Source organism: Numenius arquata, chromosome 7 (assembly GCF_964106895.1).
Source record: "Numenius arquata chromosome 7, bNumArq3.hap1.1, whole genome shotgun sequence".
In the NCBI taxonomy this organism is placed as follows: Eukaryota; Metazoa; Chordata; class Aves; order Charadriiformes; family Scolopacidae; genus Numenius; species Numenius arquata.
This window is the reverse complement of record NC_133582.1, coordinates 56,450,092-56,469,773: the sequence shown is the minus strand read 5'-3', so window position 1 is coordinate 56,469,773 and position 19,682 is coordinate 56,450,092.

Sequence of the window (19,682 nt, the reverse complement as noted above, 5' to 3'; positions counted from 1 at the left end):
GACTGGAAATCTCTCCAAATAATGTGTTTGCTTTAATTCCATGAGGTTCCAGGCTTGCAGTTCTAGTGACGTCCCACTAACTGTGACTTTCTCCTATTTTTTTGCCGCTTCTTCATGGCGTCTGCTGTCCAGTAGTGAAGATGTTGTCTCACTTTGTTTGCTCAGCAGCTTTCTTTACCAACTTGTTACGCTTTCAGATGGATATTAGGCTTTCTCATTATCTTTCTCATATTTAGGAAATCCTGTATTCACCTGCAAAACTGTGTGATGCCTACAAAAACTTAGCACTGGTTAGTTTGATGGATATGAGTTGGTGCCTATTCTAGATGATGATCAATATTGTCTCATTTCTTTCCTGCCAATATGCATTAGACTTTCTTGCTTTATAATTAAATCTCAGCTCTCAGAGGTGGTTGTGGTTTTACTGTTCTTTTTTTGGTTTGTTCAAGCCTTAATGGGAGTGGTGGTCAGTGCTTAGGATCTGTGATTATCTATGGTAATGCCAAAAAATTCATACTTTGGTAGTTCCTAGTTCACATCTGGATAAATGTAATTATTTTGCACTTTGATTTGTGTGTTTCTGAAAATGGTTTGAAAGCTGATACATTCTTATCTAGCTTTTAAAGAATTACTAAAAACCGAGATAGTGTTATTTGACCTCCTTATTTCTTTGATGCAACATCATGAAATAAATTGAAAACTGTTGCTTTGTTCTTCGTGCCTTGATTCACCTATATTGAATAACGGAACTCAGCCCTTACTTTCTGTGTCCCCTTTGAGAGGAAATATTAAAATGAAAGGGGTTTGGTTTTGTTTTTTTTTTTCCCCTTTACTTTCCCCACCCCTTTCCTTAACAAATAAGTGCTTTTTATCCAAAGTTTGGCTTTGCCAGGTCTACTGTCATGTATAAAAATCAATGAATTTTTTTCATACATAATACATTTATATTTTTCTCCTACTAGTCAACTTTTAATAGATCAGATCAAAACTCTGGCTAGCAATTTTGTGGAAATACTTTCTGCATTTTGTGAAAACCTCTTGGAAGCAATCAAAATATTGTACAAGGCTGGAACTTCACCTAGTTGTTAATTGGCAGGTTAAACTTTTATGGGTTTCTGGTACCCTGGCGATACATGACTATTAAAAATTGCAGGTGGTTCAGGGGAAAGGGGGAGGTGAGTTCCTGTACTAGTAATATATCATAAAACTATATATTTCATGCGCCTGTTGTGAAAGTGGAGACTTTAATACTTTTTCACAATATAAGCTGATTAAAGAATCTTTATGGATCTCATTAACTAAGGTTTTCTCTGTGAACATTGAAAAATGTAATGCTTATGGATAAGAACAGCAAAAATAATTAGCCTCTGTGGTGCCTCCTTTGGGTTAACAAAAGCAGTGTGGTAGCAAATGTGCTTATTTGGTCTGAGCTTAAGTTCGTACTTTTGCACAAAATTCTTGATGATTTGGCCATTTTTCTTAATTCTGACATGATCAAGAATAGAAAGTGAAAGGGTAGGATTCTTGCATGCTCCAGCTACAATAAAATACTACAATGTGTTTCATAGAGTCACAAAACCATGGATTGTTGATTTTGGAAAAGACCTCTGGAGACTCTATACTCTCACCTCCCTGCTCAAAGCAGGGTCAGCTACCGCAGGTTGGTCTGCGCCAAGTCCAATCAGGTTTTGAATATGTCCAGAGATGATGATTCCACAACCTCTGTGGGCATCATGTTCCAGTGTTTGACCACCCTCACAGTGAAAGAAGTCTTTTCTTAGGTTTAAATGGAACTTCCTGTACGTCAATTTGTGCCTGTTGCTTCTTGTCCTTTCACTGGATACTACTGAGAAAAGCTTGTCTCCATCTTCTTCACACCACCATCTCCAGCCAGACATTTGTACACATTGATAAGATTTCCCGGAGCCATCTTATCTCCAGGCTGAACAGTCCCAGCTCTCTCAGCCTCTCGTATAAGAGGCTCTGGTCCCTTCGTTGTCTTTTGCAGACCTTTGTTGGACTTGCTCCAGTATGTCCATGTCTCCCCTGTAGTGTGGAGCTTTACCCCCAGAACTGGATGCAGCCTGCCAGATGTGCCTCCTCAGTGTGGAGCGGAGTGAAAGCATCACCCCCCTCAACACTGTCCAGCTCCCTCAGCACTCCTGGGTGCATCCTATCAGGTCTTACGGTTATGTTTAACCTTTCCCTAACCTGATCCTCCTCTATGGATGTTTAGTCTTCAGTGCTCCAGACTTTCCCACTGGTCTCAGTGGCCTGGGATTCTTGCAGACAAATCTTACCAGTAAAGACTGAGGTGAAGTAGGCATTGAGTACCTTGGCCTTTTCCATGTCCTTTGATATCAGGTACCCTGCCCCATTCAACCGTGGGGCCATTCAATCTTCCCAAATCTTCCATTTGTGGCTGAAATTTCATTAGGCAGTCTTATTGTTGCCTTTCATGTGCCATGTCAGATTCATCTCCAGGTGAGCTTTGGCTTTCTTAACTCCACCTGCACATGCTCGGATAGTCTCTCTGTATTCCTCCAGAGTCTCCTGTCTTTGCTTCCACCTCTCTTATGCTTCCTTTTTATGTTTGAGTTTTGTCAGGCACAATTTGTTGATCCATGCAGGCCTCCTCCTGCCTTTGCTTGGCCTCCTACCCCTCAGCTGGACTGTTTCTGAGCGTGGAAGAGTTGAACCTTGAAAATCAACCAGCTCTCTTGGACCCCTTTTCTCTTCAGGACTGTATCCCATGGGATTCTTCCAGACAACCCTCTGAACAGGCCAAAATCTTTCTGAAGTCCAAGGATGTGATTCTGCTTATTGGCCTTGTTCCCTTCTCGCAGGATCCTGAACTCCACAATCTCATGGTCAAGGCTGCCCATGACCTTCACCTTCCTGACCAGTTCCTTCTTGTATGAGGTCCAGCAGAACCCCTGCCTTTATCCATTTCTCGATCACCTGTGTTAGGAAATGACCACCAATGCCCTCCAGAAACCTGGATTGCTTGAGGTCTGCTGTGTTGTCTTTCTAGCAGATAACAGGTTGGAGTCTTCCCCTCTGAGGATCAAGGCCTGTGAATTTGAGGCTTCTCGAGTTGGCCAAAGAAAGCCTTATCTGCTTCTTCAGCTGATGATTTTAGAACTTATTTTGTTCTGCTTGAAATGGACAGAGCCTTAATGCTTCATTTGGTTTTGTCTGTCATTCAGATTTTGCATCATTTGTAGTGTTAAATGAGGGATAAAAATATTGAATAGTATTTGGAATGACCTTATTGGACCCTCCTCCAAGTAAAACGTTGTTTCTTAATACTGTTTAATAATGATTTCCCATTAAGTGATAGTTTTGTGTCTGTTACACAGTGTTTAATTCATTTAATACCTACTTTATTAGTAACAAAATAATGACATTGTCAGATGTATTGATTTTAAGATAGAACAAACGTAGACATTCAAATACTTAAAAGATGTAAGGATTTTTCCACTCGTGATTCCATCTTATCTGGTATGTGAGTGGTAGATTTCATTCTCATCTAAGGTATGTGTCCTTAAAGGTCTTTCCTCTATTAGCTATCATATATATTCAGTGAGAAATATCCTACACATTTTTTTTTGAGACTTGTTTTTATTAATTTCTAATAATAATTTTCTTCTGCTGGATTTGATACCAGGATCGTCACATGAAGGCTTGTTTGGAATGGTCCGCAAAGGCCAGAACAGTCTTTCTTTTATTAGCTAGACTTCAGAGGAAAGGTAGGTGATTACTGGCAAAGGCAGAAGAGGTTTATGGTTGGATTTTTAGCACGTTCTTGTTCTGTTGTGTTAGTCCTGGGGCTGCAGAGCCTCTTTTGCAGACCACAGGATGTTTCTGCTTGTGAAGAAGGTGCACGGGGAAGTGAAACGCAGCACCGAGCGTTGTAACTCAAAGCAATCTAGTCTGGTCAGGGCTACGCTGAGCCCCACTCATCTAACTTCATCAGTTTCTGAAAACCAGGGCAGGACCTCCCTAAACTTTTTCACTGAGATATTTTGTCCGTCTTGGTGTCACTTTGGGGCTCTTTGGGTGTAGAAGTACCCCAGGTTGTCTGAGATGGCTGAAAGAGAAGCGGTCTAGAGAAGTAGATGAACAGTTTGGCTTTGTCTCCTTGTACAGGGAGGATGTCTTCGAAGTCAGGAAAAGTGTTTCATACATATGTGTATAGATATGCATACATATTTATCAGGACAGCCTTCAGAAGAAACATTGTGAGATTCATACCTGTATTTCTTTCTTCCCTCCCTAGTGACATTGAAATAAGCACCCAAAAATCCTAACATGAAAACTTGAAATCCTGGTTGTTGCTTGTACACATCACTCTGCCTGTCATTTCTATGAATTAGTTCACTTTTCTGATCACTCTAGAGATGGTGTCACTGGAAGTTTCTTGCTGGGAATACTTTTCATGTCGCTGGGCACCTATGAAATTCAATCTGTTCCTTCTTGTCTGTACCAAAATCGTAATGATGAATATTGGAATCAAGCAGGCAGGAACCTGGTATGTGAAGCATGGTATTCAGGAATGAAATAAAAATATTTTGATAGAACTATCAAGTTATTTTGGTTATGAGAAACATCTTGATTTTTCTCTCCTTTTGAAAGATTTTATTATTACAAATAATAGCAAGGACTTAATTTGTATGTCTCCGAATACCCTATGAAAACAAAAAAATGATCATTTACATTTAACAAATAGCTTTATTGATAAGGTATACCTTTATCTCATACAGTTGAAATGCAAGATTAAGATCTTGCATTCATCAACTTAATGTTGCTTAGTAATTTAAAATTCAATGGCTATGCACCAAAAAGCAAAAGATTGCTTGAAATGTATCTGTAAGCTGTCACTGTATTGGAAGAAGAGGTGAGTTCTCACGTGTAGCACAAAGAATTTATACAAAATGTATCTAAGTATTATTTCTTGCTCTGTGATTTTCATAGAAATTCAGAAAAGCAAGTGCAAGGAATGTAATTACAATTTACAGTTTGAAACAAAGGGATTAGTTGCAGGGATGGCCCCCAAAGGTACGTGTTTCTTCATGCAAATAGAGCTTTCAGCATATTCTTTTTCCTTCAGTAAGAAATTGTATACTTTTCATGGCATGGAAATAAGAGCAACTCCCAATATTACATGAATGAGTTCCAGAAATTTCAAAGCATGCCACCAACGAAGCACTGGCTTTCAGACACAGAAAGAATAAAATGGCTATTCAAAAACTGCAGACTCCTCAGCTATATTTAATACTAGAAAACAGAGTACCACTTTTACATTTATTCCATCGGGCCTCATTCCAGAAAGCGCTTCCATGAATAGAGCTCACAGGCACTGCTTATACACATAAAGGTGCCTAAGTGCGAGAGCGTTTCCAAGAAGAATGTATTTGCTATCTCTGTATTTGAAAAGTTGCAGGAGTTTAATTTATTCAGTTTTAAAAGCCATGTAAATGCACCTAAAGCCTGCTTAGCTTAAATAATTATCGATGCAATTTTGTTGTAAAAGAACTTCAAAGTGAGCATTTGATTAATATTTTATTTAAACAATTTAAGTAATTATTAAACAAGTATTAAGTGAGAATGTGTTATCTTTGTTATTTGCATGAGTTTCACCAGATTTCATTTAAAAGGCTTGGGTTTCCTTTTCTACTTTATAACTAATTATTTCTTATAAAATCCAGGATCTGCTAAGAGAAACATGTATTCCATGTATGCTCACTTTCACTTGATATATGTTGAAATTACAAAGCCTGTAAAAGAAATGCTGGGAATTTCGGATACGGCTGGTGTTGAAATGGGAGTTAAAGATCTAGGATCCTTATAAATGCTATTATTTGAGCAGTAAAATTTACTCCTTGAATGATAAATGGCTGCGTAGAATATGAAGAATGTTTGAATGTAGAATATGAATGTTTTCAGATCTTGTTCTTTCAGTAATAGCTTTCAGCTTGTTGTCCTTCAGGTTCCCTGCAGCATTATAATGTTAATAGTATGTAAAATCAGTCCTTCATTACAAGAAGGCTTTTAGGGGAGTGCAATGACATCTGCGCATTACCAGCAATGAACACCAAGCAAATTTGTAATGGAGAACTTGATGTGCTACCACACATCGATGATCCTGGCTTGTTTCCCTGATTTGTTTTGCTGTTTAAATTTTCAGCATTGAGTCCTTAATGCTCCTGTTTCCTCATACTCACACAGAAACGACTGTTGTTGTTTCGCATCTCAATGCTGTGAAATTAAATGGGCTGTGAACTAAGATCTTAGCTCCTTTGTCAAGTTATTCCATCCTGTTCATAATGAACCGTGCCATTCCTACGTGGTGGGCTGCAATACTGAGGCACAAAGGGAAAAATAACAAACAGTCATCGGGGTTTTCTGTCTTGTCTGTTCTGTCCGGCCAGTTTTGGTTTTAGTGTGGTTAGAAAGCAGAATATGCTTGGCCAGTGATAACTTTGTTTCCCGAGTCAGAAGAATGAGTTGAATAAAGGGGCATGAAGGTGCACGGAGCACAGTTCATCTCACCTCACTTCGTCTATCTAAAAATTAAGCATCTGCTCCAGCATAGTCCGCTGTGTTTTCATTCACTACTCAGTTGGAATTGGTGATCTGGATCGCCCTGATGGTGCCCACCTCAGCTGCCTTTCTGCTAACTGGTGGAGGCATGCAGTCAGCTCTGTGGTCACCCTTTTAAAATAAAAAAGTATATGTGTAATTCTCTGGTAATATTGCTATAATTGTCCTTTGATACGCTTTCATCCCCTTAATTTTCTGACAGTACACGATTCTTTTTTACCAGGACAAGAGATACTCAGATACCAACTCTCGAGATCATTGTTTTAGTTCCATGCAATTCATTAATAAACACTGGCACTTCTGTGAATAAAGAAATTCCACGCATTCACTGTAGCAGCGCTAGGTCCTTAACAAGATTTTCCAAGCAAATTGGACTGTGGTCTGCTGAGAAAAAGACAAAGGATCTCTGCATTGTAGGTATGTTTGTTAGGGAGTACTTCGAACAGAAGAACAAATGCTTTGCAGGGCCATGGCTGTGACGGAGATCTTAGTCCTGAGTCTCCAGAGTCCCAAGATTTTCCCAATAAACTCATGTCTGGCATTCCTGTTTGTATCTTCAATTGCTGCCTGCATTTTGGTAGCTCTAGGCAGTTACGTATTATATTAAAAGTTAGAGCAAATGTTGGATAAAGCCATAGACATTCTGACAATCTTGGAAGAGGAGAGCTCTTATGAAACTTACTATCGTCACCACAGAACAGGAAAAATAATCTTACAGGTTTCAGTAGATGGACGGATGTATACACTATTTTATTTTTCTACATCAAGCTCAACAGTCCTAACTGTCATTAATCATTTCAGAATCTCTCCGTTGCTATTTTTAGGAGCATAAAGAATTTCAGTATTATAACATGATCTGTGCTAGAAAGAGGTCAAATAAATGGTCTGCAGTGGAGATTTGCTGCTAGAAATACATTGGTATAAAGTTGAAAGTAACTTTATAGCGCAGGACTACTGGGTGGGTGTACAGTAATTTACTAAATTACAACAGATTTAAGCTGCTGGAACATTTTTATTAATACTCCTATTTGTTTTTACAATCCAGCTACCTCAGAACACAGCAGTTTATTCCAAACAGGTATCTCGGATTTCATTTCTAAAAATATTTTGATATTTTTTATGAACGTTTAAAACCCAGAGGCTCTGTGTGCTTAAAACAAAACATAGACGTTTTATGGCTTTCTCACTTTTTGTCAGCTATTAGAATACTGTGCGTTTTGTGCCAGATCACTGAAGGGAGGCAGCTCTGATTAGGAGCTGAGGGACCTACTGCTTCTTCATCTGTGGGAAGTGGCCTTTGCAGGACCACATACAAGATGTGAGGAGCTCAACTGATGCCCCTCATTTGCATGCAGATGTGTACATTTCTTAAGAAATGAACACCATCCAGAGACAAATTTAGCGCTCTTGCTTTTATGAACTTACTGAAGAGTGTCATGTATGTAAAACACATTATTTATAATCTGGTGAGACTAAGCATGTTCTGATGGTGTCTTAAGGCCAGGGTTAGTTTGTTAAAAATATCACTGGAGCTTAAGTTTGAGGATAAAGGCATTTTGCAATGCAGAGGTTCACTGCAGAAAACCTTTTTTTAACCAAAGCATGGCAAGTTCACTACATCTCCAGGTACTGTTTGTGCAGTTTGATAGTCAGCAAATACAAAAATATCTCACAGAAATACTATTATTGTTATCATCTGTACTATATGGATGGTAGTTAAGCATACAGATACACCTATTTTCTTTAAGTAAATCAAAGTCATTTTCTCCTCGAACGCAGTCGTTGGAGAATCTGTGTCTTTTTGCTAATGTAATGAAAACTCGAACAATACTGGAAAGGTGGCAGGTAAACCTGCACATCTTTAAAATATCTCGTGTATTGGAAGAGCATTTTCTTGACTAGTTTGTGTTCATAATGACTGTGTAAAATATTAGTAGATTAAACTGCAGTAATACACACTTGGGCTGTGACGCTGGTAGATGTCGTAGGTGAATATGGCTTGGCTTTGTGTATAAATTCAGGGGCTGATTCACGAATTGTTTTTTTTGGAAGATGTTATTTTTCTCTTTTGAGTCCTTACTAAAGCAACGTTTGGTCACAGCATTATGGCTCCAGTTTTTCTGGCCATGCTTTTAGCCGTGTTGTAAAATAGAAACAAGGTGATAAACGTTTGGGACAATTAGGTGATCCCAGGAGTTGAAATCCTGAGGTAGTAAAGTCAATGGCAGAACTCCCATTAACTGTAATGGGGTCAGGGGTCTGAATCATCATCTTGGGACTTTGATCAAGAGTCACGACATTAAACCCTGTTTTCGTAGTAGGTAGAGCTACCAAGAAAGAAGGTGATGCCTTGTCATTAATTGTTCAGAGCACTGTTCTATTGCTTGTAGCTTGAAAAAGTAACACGCATAGTTGTTTGAAGGATCACACTGAAGTCTTTATATATGTCACGTTTTGAGATCTTCTGCTGAAATGTCTCACAAGGGACGAGACAGAAAGTTGTTCATCGCTTCCCATATTGTTAGCAGCCTGTAACTGCTAGGATATGTATTCATTAACATACAGAAATAGTATTTTAGACTTAAATGGTTGTGTTGGGTTTTTCCCCCCACTGGAATCTCATATATTAGTGCTTTCAAGCTCTGATATTTTCAGTGGAAAAATAAAAGTGCATCACCAAACGCTACTGAAATGCCAAATCATGTGCTGCTAGAAGGTTTAAGATGCTGGGAATTTTAGTTCTAAAAACAGTTGAAAAAGTCTTGCTATTCCCTTTGTTTACCATCCTTGTTTTTATTTCGAGCGTATACTTTATGAATCTACAAATTATTGCCTTTATTGAAAAGTTTGTGTGTTATTCAAGATGACTTGTAAACTCGACTCAATCTTCCCTAGCAAGGGAAACAGGAAATACCAGAGAACACTAGACTCACTAAACCTATAAAATTTGAGAATGCAGCCCATTATTTCTAGAGACTTTTCACATAACACTTTGGGAAGCAATGACTAATTAGTTTTTGGCTTTAACAATAACAGTTTGAGGGTTTTTTTTGTTTTGTTTTTATAGCTTTCATATTAGGTAGAGGAGGGAAAGTGACTCTGAATGATGAAATATTGGCAGTGTATACACTTGCTTCTCAGTAGGAGCTCAGCTCTTTGATCCCTAGCACAATTACATTCATTGCCCACGTTTTATTGCCATGCCAGAGAGTTAACAAGCAGCCGCTACACTCACGACAGCATCCTAATAGATTTTTTTTCAATAGGTAATTGAATATTTAAAATTAATGTCTTAGATTCTCTGGATTCTTGGTAATAATTAAATGTTCACAGCATTTTTTCTTGACTACTTCACAGCAGTAAATCGAATATTTACATTCATCTGTTCTACCAAACACTCTAACAACGCTTCTGAGTGTTAACTGTAGCTAGAGCAATATTTTAGTTATTGTTCCTTTTTCCTGCCTGAATACTTTGTTGAGTGTTATTCTCTGAATTCCTAAAATGGCAAAGCTCAACTGGCAGAAAGCTCCACAGCTTCCTAATGAATATTTAAATTTGTACTCACTTTGGGCTCTTACCATAAGAATGGACTTCTTGTCAAGTACTAATGAAATTTAAAAGTTGCAAATGTGATGGAGGCTTATGTTAAAATAACATTGCTTATATTCTTTTTTGTTGTTATAAGCAGAACAGCAAATCCTTGCTGTTACAAGCTTATTCATTAATGATCCTTCAAGATTCTAGCTGATATTTCAGCTAATTATATGTAGGATATATTCTATGGGTAACTTTCTGAAAGGGAGATGGGGAAGATGCTATTATCCAGTGATTAGAACAGGAGACTGGAAATCAGAATGACCTGATTTCATTTGCATTTCCTTCTCTTTTGCTAAGTGGCCTCGAAAAAGTGAGTCTACCCCTAAGTGATTTAAGTCTTTCTCCTTACCCTTCTATCTTCTCTTTTTTGATTTAGGGTCTGACCTTTTATGTGTGAAAGGTATATCATCTGTCAATAGTAGAAGTACAGGCTACAGCAGTCAGACTGCAGTCATCATGCACTATTTTTTTTAATATAGCTTCACTTCCCAGGATGCGTTAAGAAGTTTTAATGATTTTAATTTCTGTTACCAGCTTGTAATGGGATAGTGTAAAAACGTGGGCATGAGCTAAATTATAAATAATTAAGGATGAACCCAAGGTGTTCTTATCTGCCAAGTAAATGCAACATCATGTAACGTCAGACAGAATAAGATGCTGGAATTTATGCCACAAGTCATAACTTGTGACATAAGTAGAAATGCAAACAAATACCTTTGTGACAGTAAGTTTTCATATCAGCCTAAATGCACAACCCTTTCTTGTTTCCAGGTTCAGTGGCCTCACTGGAATAACCTTCTCTGCAGATGGTTTTCATTTTCAGTGTTAGCTGGTAGTCTGATACGTTGCACTTGTCTGTGTTCTCCAAATCATCCCAGCATGATTATCATAGCTCTTGGGAAAAAAATATAAAAAATAAATTTCTGTATAAAAAGATATGCTTTCGATTGAAAACCTAAACTAAGATAAACAAAACCTGAGTAGTATTCCATATGTTCTATTTGATCAAGATTTGTTTGATCAGTTGACAATAACAAATTCAAGGAAGGCAAATTAGCATCAATACAAATTCCTTTCTCCCAGATTCAGGGAGGAGACTGCATACTGGCAGGTTTCTTTGTGTTTTGATTATACAGAAAATGGTTGCTTGATTATGACAATGGAAGTATAAAAGAAGTTTAAAAAAGGCCTCTTAGAGCATTTTCTCTACCTATCTTAACAATGGGATGCACCAGCGCCTCTAGCCATACTGGTGACCCTCTTTTTGGCAGGTGAGGAGGATTAATCCATGCTATTGGATGTAGTAGAGATCTCAAAAAGCACAAGAAGATGTGGACTCAGGCTAACTAGCTTGGTGGCTAATGGACCGTTTAAACCTGGGTAGGTTTTAAAATTTCTGATCTGTACCTAAATCAGTGACTTTAGTGCTGTATTACATGGTGGTTGCAGAAGAACCTACCAGTTATGGATGTCCTAAATCAGCGGGGCCTCACCTCTGGTCACCTGCAGACCAGTAGTGCACAGGTAACGGGCTCAGGCTGTCACAGCTTCCTCTCCCTGTTGGCGTTCATTTTATGGTCTTGATTTTCTATGGCTACAAACAGATTTAAGCAGTTTCTCAGTCAAGATGTTGTCCATGTGCTATGACTGAGTAGGATGACCGAGTTGTGTAAAATTCCCTGACAGTAGCACAGATCATACCAAAATTAATGTGGTCAGACTCGATGACTGATATCTACCTTACATTTATTCCATTCCTATATTTTATCCACTTAAAAGTAAACACTTGGGAGTGCAGCCCAAGTAAGTTTTGTCTTGATTGCAGATATGAACAAGGCTGTTACAAATTCCAAATATTTTCTTAAGTTTGATAGTCACCTGGCATAGAAACATAGAAATAACAATTTTTGTTGAAACATTTTCTGATTTAGGATATTGTCAAAACAACGTTCTCTGGGTAACAGTAGAGGTAACTAAAGCAGTAATGAAACTTAGTAATGCCTGTTTACAAGAACAATGTGGGAGAAAAATTATTAAAAAGCATTAGTTCTTTTAAGGATTCCTCTGTCTGGGTTTATCTTTGTAATTTGCCTATGGAATTATAGGAGCAAGAGTACAGGATACTTGGAAAGTAAATATTTTTTTTAACTTTTTGATGTTTGCAAGGATAAGGTATCCCCAGTCCTGAGAGCAGGTCTGTCTTGTAATTCAAAACCAAAGTTTGGTCTGTGGATGTCGCCTAAAAAGCCCTCCCAGTTTGCTGTATAAACTTGTTGAAATGCAGTATGTTATTAGGAAACCTGCTATATATCTAGAGCAGTTTACTTGGGAAACTAGCAGGGTTGGTTTGCAGTATTTATTTTTCTGGAAGGTAAGAGGTAAAGCTGATGTGATGGAAATGACTGGCTCCCTCATCCTGAAACCTTAGACCAGTTTGCGCTAATTCACTCATGTATGTGCCTAAACACATTAATAAGGCTAAAATAGACAGGGGCACCTAATGACGCACGCTGGGCTGGGGATAATGGACCGGCAGAGGGGTTTACCGAGGATCCGTTCCACTGGGAACAGAGCCTTTATATCCTAATTAAAGCCCGGTAAATCTTCATTTAGTACTGGAAATCCAGTATCGGGTTTACTGAGCTGATTTTAATTAAAGCTGATGTTAGCTTCAACTTAATGTGGGTTTCTGACCAAAATAATAATTAGTAAGCAATGCGTGCGCATATGTGCGTATGTATCTATACATCTATCTGTTGGAGTGTACTTGCTTGTGTGTTTGTATTCTGTTGTATTTAAATCTTCTGTAATTAAGAACAGGTCATCCCCATGTTTAAACTAGTGATTGTTTGTCTTTGAAGGGAATACTGACAAGTTATTTTTACTTCTATGTTAACACCTGTCATCTTAAATTTAGTACCAGGTGAGGGCTCTATGACCCTTATACCAGGGGAGGTGGGAGGGACGTTTGTGCTTCTCTGCTCTATAAATACCCATCTTTGTGTAACCATTGCAGAACCAGGTGTCACTGCTCCTACATATAAATAGGACTGTAATAGCCCAGCAAAGGAAATAGGGATTTTTTTTTTTTTTTGCTTTGATTCTAGAAACCTGGTGTATCAACACAGATTTAAAAAAAAAAACGTGTACTGTAAAATCTGAGATAGGACAGCCTTCTGTTTTCTGGGCAGGTGGATGGGGATACTCTAGAAAGCATATTATATATATATTTGGATTTAAAGTGTGTTTTTTGTGTGTGAGATACCCATGTGAAATTGGAAAAAAAGGGGGCAAGAAAGAGAGGTAAAATATTGGAATGCTAAAACAGAAGAGTTAAACAGCAATTACATTGTCCATATAGCCTTAATTTTCTTCCTTTCTTCTTATGCATAGCCATTTCACTTTAATTATCATGATTCCCCCTCCCCCCCACACAGAATCTGGCTTGTTTGGTAATATTTGATAGATGGTCTAGCTGTATAGGTTGTGTAGTAAAGATGGCTTATCGTTTCTCTTTTCACTAATACTCTAACTTTATTTACCACGTGCCCTCCAACCCTGTACTGGATACAGATTTTTTTTTGTGTGTCCTGCAGGATTTTTCATAGAGGTTATTTACTATTTTATCTATTTCATAATAATTTTTTTCTGGCAATGTCTTTAAAACATGAGATGGTGTTATTTTTCTTTTATAAAAACTCAAGCTCAGGGCACTGCTGTGCTGAGTTCCTTTAGCTAGTTCTGGTGGAGCTGGTAGTCTGGTAGTCTACCAGAAGCTGCATAATAAGACGTTCTGCATTGTGCTTCCCAAATTAGCCTGAGTGAAGCACTGTGGTTGTGCTATATTAAGACAGGATATCTCTGACTTGCAGAGCATTCTGCTGTTTAGACATCTCCGCAGAGGTTATCTAAAATAGCAATATAGCTACCCAACTTTAAAAATTCTGTTTCTCAAGTACTTAGTAATATGATAGCTGTGTATCGCATCCAGAGGGCAGTGGTCAACGGCTCAATGTCTGGATGGAGATTGGTTACAAGTGGTGTCCCTCAGGGGTCCGTACTGGGACCAGTACTGTTCAATATCTTCATCAATGACACAGACAGTGGGATCGAGTGCACCCTCAGCAAGTTTGCAGATGACACCAAGCTGAGTGGCGTGGTTGACATGCCTGAGGGACGGGATGCCATCCAGAGGGACCTGGACAGGCTTGAGAAATGAGCCCCTGTGAACCTCATGAGGTTCAACAAGGCCAAAAGTGCAGGGTCCTGCACCCCGGTGTCAGTAATGATGGTTGAAGGGATTGAGAGCAGCCCTGCCGAGAAGGACTTTGGGTATGGGTGGATGAAAAGCTGGACATGAGCCAACAATGTACACTGGCAACCCAGAAAGCCAACCATATCCTGGGCTGCATCAAAAGAAGTGTGGCCAGCAGGGTGAGGGAGGTGATTCTGCCCCTCTGCTCCACTCTGGTGAGACCCCACTGCGTCTAGCCCTGGAGCCCTCAGCACAGGAAAGACTTGAACTATAAGGAGCCAAACACAGGGTAATGTAATGAAACCATTGAGCAGCCTGAACAGTAGCTTCTTCACTTGCTCTGTCCCTACTCCAAAATGTGGAAAACCCTGGATTATATTGGAGATGTAGTCAGTCTCCGGTAAAGTCATTGGGAGCTGAAGGGCCTGAGGCCTCTCTTTGTTGATATGGGATCATTTCTGAAGTGTTTCAGGAAAAAATAAAATCTGGCACCCTGTATCTCATCTGAGGCCAACAGTATTAGGAAGCTTTTCCTGCGTTATCATGGGAATAGTAATCTCAGCTACGGACAAAGAATCACCTCTCCCCATCTTGGCTTCTTCCCTACAGCTTTGCTCTGGGGGGTCTGGTGTGCTGAGGTTGTGGAGGTCAGGTTGCCCGTGCAAAAGTTATGTCCATTTTGGCCTTTTCTAGTCCTGCCAGTGACAAATCGGCAGTGAGCCTGGCTGGGCACCAGGAGTGACACATTGGCCCGTTTGGTAAAGGCAGGGTCTGTTTTGTTTTACTGCAATATGCATTGAGCCTGTAAAAATGATCCTGAAATACATGGCTCAAAATGCATTTTCACATTACACCAGCGCGTGCAGACTCTTCTACAGGAGTCTGCAATGCGCAGGAGTAGTATGCAGCTCTCCTACTCTGAAACTTGTTTTTGACACTTGTTTTAAAAACACGGAGGAAAATAATATAACAATCTGGACTCCATTACAGTTGGATACTCAGGTAACTATGAACTACATTGGAAAAACTGGCTTATATATTGTGAGAAAAACTAGAGTTTGGACCAATAGCTTTTACTTCAACACTCGTTTATTTGAAGGGCCTGGAAGAATATTATTTATTTGATATGGGATGCTGACCTAACTGTTATATCCAAGATCAAAGTTTGCTTGCTGTGCTAAATCAACCTGATAACGGTACAGTATTTGTCATGATTATCTGACTATGCACGTAGTTTATACTACCTAATAGTAATATTTTCCTTACGGTAGATTTCAAACGTCACAGTATGGTATGTCAGGGTTTATATTGTAGGGCTCCAGCAGATGGCAGAGGAGACAGGCTTTGAATAGGTGAAGTTTTCAGGTACTCCGTTAAATTAGTACAAGAAAATAAGTTTTATTTGAGCTTCAGCAAACCTGCCAGTTTCACTTGACTCGGTTTCATTGAAGTGGAACCAGTATGTAGGGTTTATGGGGGCTCACATGCCCTTCATGGTTGTTGGGACCTAGTTTGTGAAAATAAAACGTGCTGTAATAGAGGTTGCCCATTTGGGATCTGAAAAGATTACAAAGGTCTTTTTCTCCTGTAAATTCAGTCATTGATTTTAGAATCAGTGCCTGAGGGAAAAGCAACCTACAGGGAACAGCCCTGTTCCCTAACTTAAAAATACTTCATAAAAGAGGCATAAGCATAAAGGGCTCTGATATTTGTAGGTATGAGCCCAGGCCTGTCTCTGTTCTCATTTACATCCCAGTAAACCCTGAATAATAAAACTGACATAGTCCATATGCATTATTAAGAGTCTCGGTTTGGATCAAGATCCCCTGTAATCCCACAGAACACTCAATAAAGCAGCTGTAGAAATCTCTAGGTAAGTAAGAAAATGGCACGTAAACTAATAATGGCACGTACGCAGCCCTAGGTAAAGCAGAGTGGAGTGTGCTCACACAGCTCCATTTTCCCTCTTCCAACACGGTTTTGCAGGGTGCTCTGTGCTCACCTGAGTGAGACCTACAAACCTCTCAGCTGGACAAAGAACAGCACAGGCGTAAGCGTGAACATAGAGGTTGTGAGCTGTGGTCTAAATTCACTGAAACTGGCCCTGAGGAGACACGAAAAAGAGGAACAGAAAGAGGGAAAAGGAACAACAATATAGCAACAGTTACTTTCACCATATTTTTTTGGAAGGGATGTGAACAATTGTTGGTGAGGTAGGAGGACCCATATTAGGACATGCTGATACAGGAATTTATGGCTTCAGTGGATTCCCTGATGTACCTCCCCTTTCTCGTTGGGCTTCCTCCAAACTATAAATGGTTCTGCATCTCCTGTGATCCCTTTTGCAAAGCAACATAGGTGGCTACAGCAGTGTTTCTGTGGTGGGTGCTCCCTGCCTGGGGAAATGGCTTTATGCTTTGCAGCATAAAGAAATCGCTTTTGCTTTACAGCAAAGTTGGTGAGTTTGTCCCTGAGAATTTCTGTACTTTAAGAGGAGATACCAGAGAAATTCTGTCCACCAAATTATTTTAGGGGCCATGAACAGCCATAGTTAAATGGGAAACTCTGTTGAAAATGGAATTGCACCCACTTATGTCAAGAGCTGAAATGAATTTTATTATTTTACAGTACTGCTAAGGTCTCTGTAAATAAGTTGTTAACTTTAAAATAACAAACAAGGGACTACATTCTTCTGGTGCATGCTGCACAAACAAGGCGGAGGTTCCTAATACTACCCCTGCCTTACCCCATCACTAACAGTTATCCATTCCAGAATCCGCTACTTGATAAATCACAGTATTTAAAGAGATGCTTCAGGTCGTCATGTAGTTCTTTTATTACCAGATACTTTATAGCTCACATTCTGTTAGTGAGACCATTTGTGGGGCACTTTGTTGCATGTTCCTGATGAGGAGTTGGTACCTAGCCACTGTGGGATGCCAGGCGTTTGTCGAGATCCATGGGACAGTAGACATCATGTCAACACCTCCTGCACTGCTCTGAGTATCCAGCTGTCTTCTGTATCTTTCTGCTATGTCTAATCTTTATTCACTTTTCGGTCTGAGCAATCAAATAATTTTTCAGGTGAGTAAATGAAATTAAATGGGAATTGTGGCTAGATAATTTCACCGTTACCATATTTACCTACATCTTTTGCAATGTCTCAGTATCAACAGAAGCCTGTGAAAGTTTTAACTTCTGTGTATTTTTTGCTTTTGTGTGGTATTATTGATTTGGACCATGAGAAATGTGAGGTCACTATATTTACATCGCTCTTATGTCTCGGAACGTAGATCCTAAACCCGTGGTTTCTCAGCCCCTCGCAGAATTCAGTCCGTACTCAATAATGACAAAAGCTCCTGAATTCTACACAAGAGTTTTGCACATTACAGGAGAGCTTAATAATATCTGAGTAATAGAATACTTACAGTGTTGCTGAGCATACCTGTTACAGAGGAATTTGTAGCTGCAGCAAAACTAGTACCGCGGTTTAAGTAAGACAATAATGTCAGAGCCAGCAGATAACATGCTTAATTCTAATCAGCTTTCACTAATCACGGAAGGTAAAATTAGTTATTAGTGTTGAGTCACAACTTTCTTTAAGTAGCAGCCTAAATCTAATTACCGTTAAGTTACTTTACTTTCCACTTAATACTTTATTGTTGTCCACAAAGGGTTTGGTGAACCGGAGGCTATTTATACCCGAGTTGATGATATGCTGTCTTTCTCTTCAGTTTATTCGTACGATTGATGTGAAATGATCAGATACTAATTCAGATACTGATTTTGCTGCTGAAAAGTTTATGACTCTCATTAGAGAGAAGTCTGGTATCTCGATTAACCATATGATGTATTTTGAAGCTGGTTTCAAATTTGTGTAAACTGGCATGACTTCGTGACCTTCCAAATTCAGTAAAACTCCCATCTGTGTTTGTAGGGAAAGAGGGTTAAGAGAAAAGAGAGGGAAAATAATTTATTCTCTAAGTAGGTTGTTAAATTGGTTTATATTTTAATAAAATGTAGCTAATTTTTTAAAAATCAAGGTGCCCCAGCATAAGAGAGTATGTTGGCCAGGTTCCCGTTGGCTTAAATAATAGTGTGACCATAGAGTCTGTAGAATAGTAGAACTGAAATCAGAGGGAACAGAATTAGACCAATGCTGAAGGCTTCCAAAAATTCTCTCCTAAAAATACACATGCTGTCTTATGAGTTCATTCATGTGGTGAGGTCATACATTTGAACTTGAACTCGTCGCTTGATGCCTTTAACTCTTTAACTGGGAGCATCTGATGCCCCAACAAGTGACTTGCTGATGCAGCTGCTGATCTCCACCAGACACAGCCTGTAGGATGGGTGGCTTGCTCTGGCCTGCAGAAGCCACCGTAGCTGCAGTATGGAGGCTCCAGAGTGGAGGTTGCGAAGCAGCGTGAAAGGGCTTAGGTTTGGGTTGTGTTACCCTGCCAGGATCTGTTGGTCAGCTGTAGTGATGAAGGCAGCTTTGCTATCTTGGGTGCTGCAGTGTGTGTGTTGGACTCCAAGTGGCATCCAAAGCCTGTAATCCCACAGAGTGGAATCCAAATAGACGTGTCTGCTGCCAGGTCTATGCTGCCAGGTCTATGTTGGGGATGGAGAGCAGCTCTGAACCTTTCGGCCACGGTGGCTCTGGAGCAAAGTCAAGATCCCTGATGTGTAACAGAGCCAGTATCTTGCATAACTCTGCTCCTGCCACGTTTGGGCAGGGTGAGTGGGTCCAATTCTGACACTGAGGGGTGATGGGGCCAAGGAGCATGACTTCGATACTGAGGTTTTCAGTCTTCTCACAACTTTCATCTCATCTGTGTCCCTTTAAAATAACTTTGTATGGATTTGTAGTCCTGGCAGCAAGTGCATAATTTATCCCTAGATGTTGCAGTGCTATAAAGTAAATAAATCGAAACAATTTTCCTATTCTTAGGATGACTATAGTAAATATTTGGTATGCAAAATTTAGCAAGAAATGTAAAATCTTAGAGAACTAATTTTCTCTCCCCAAAATTGTGTATAGAAGTTCCAAACCAATTTTTAAAAATTCCCAATGTATTTCATTGAAATTTGTTTGGTTTTGTTTTGTGGTTTTGTTGTTTTTGTTTTTTTTTTCCAAAAAGCAATTTCCCCTTTACGTTTGAAAACTACTGGTGCCAGCACTTCTATAAATGAGGGCGAATATTGCTGTGAGAGCAGT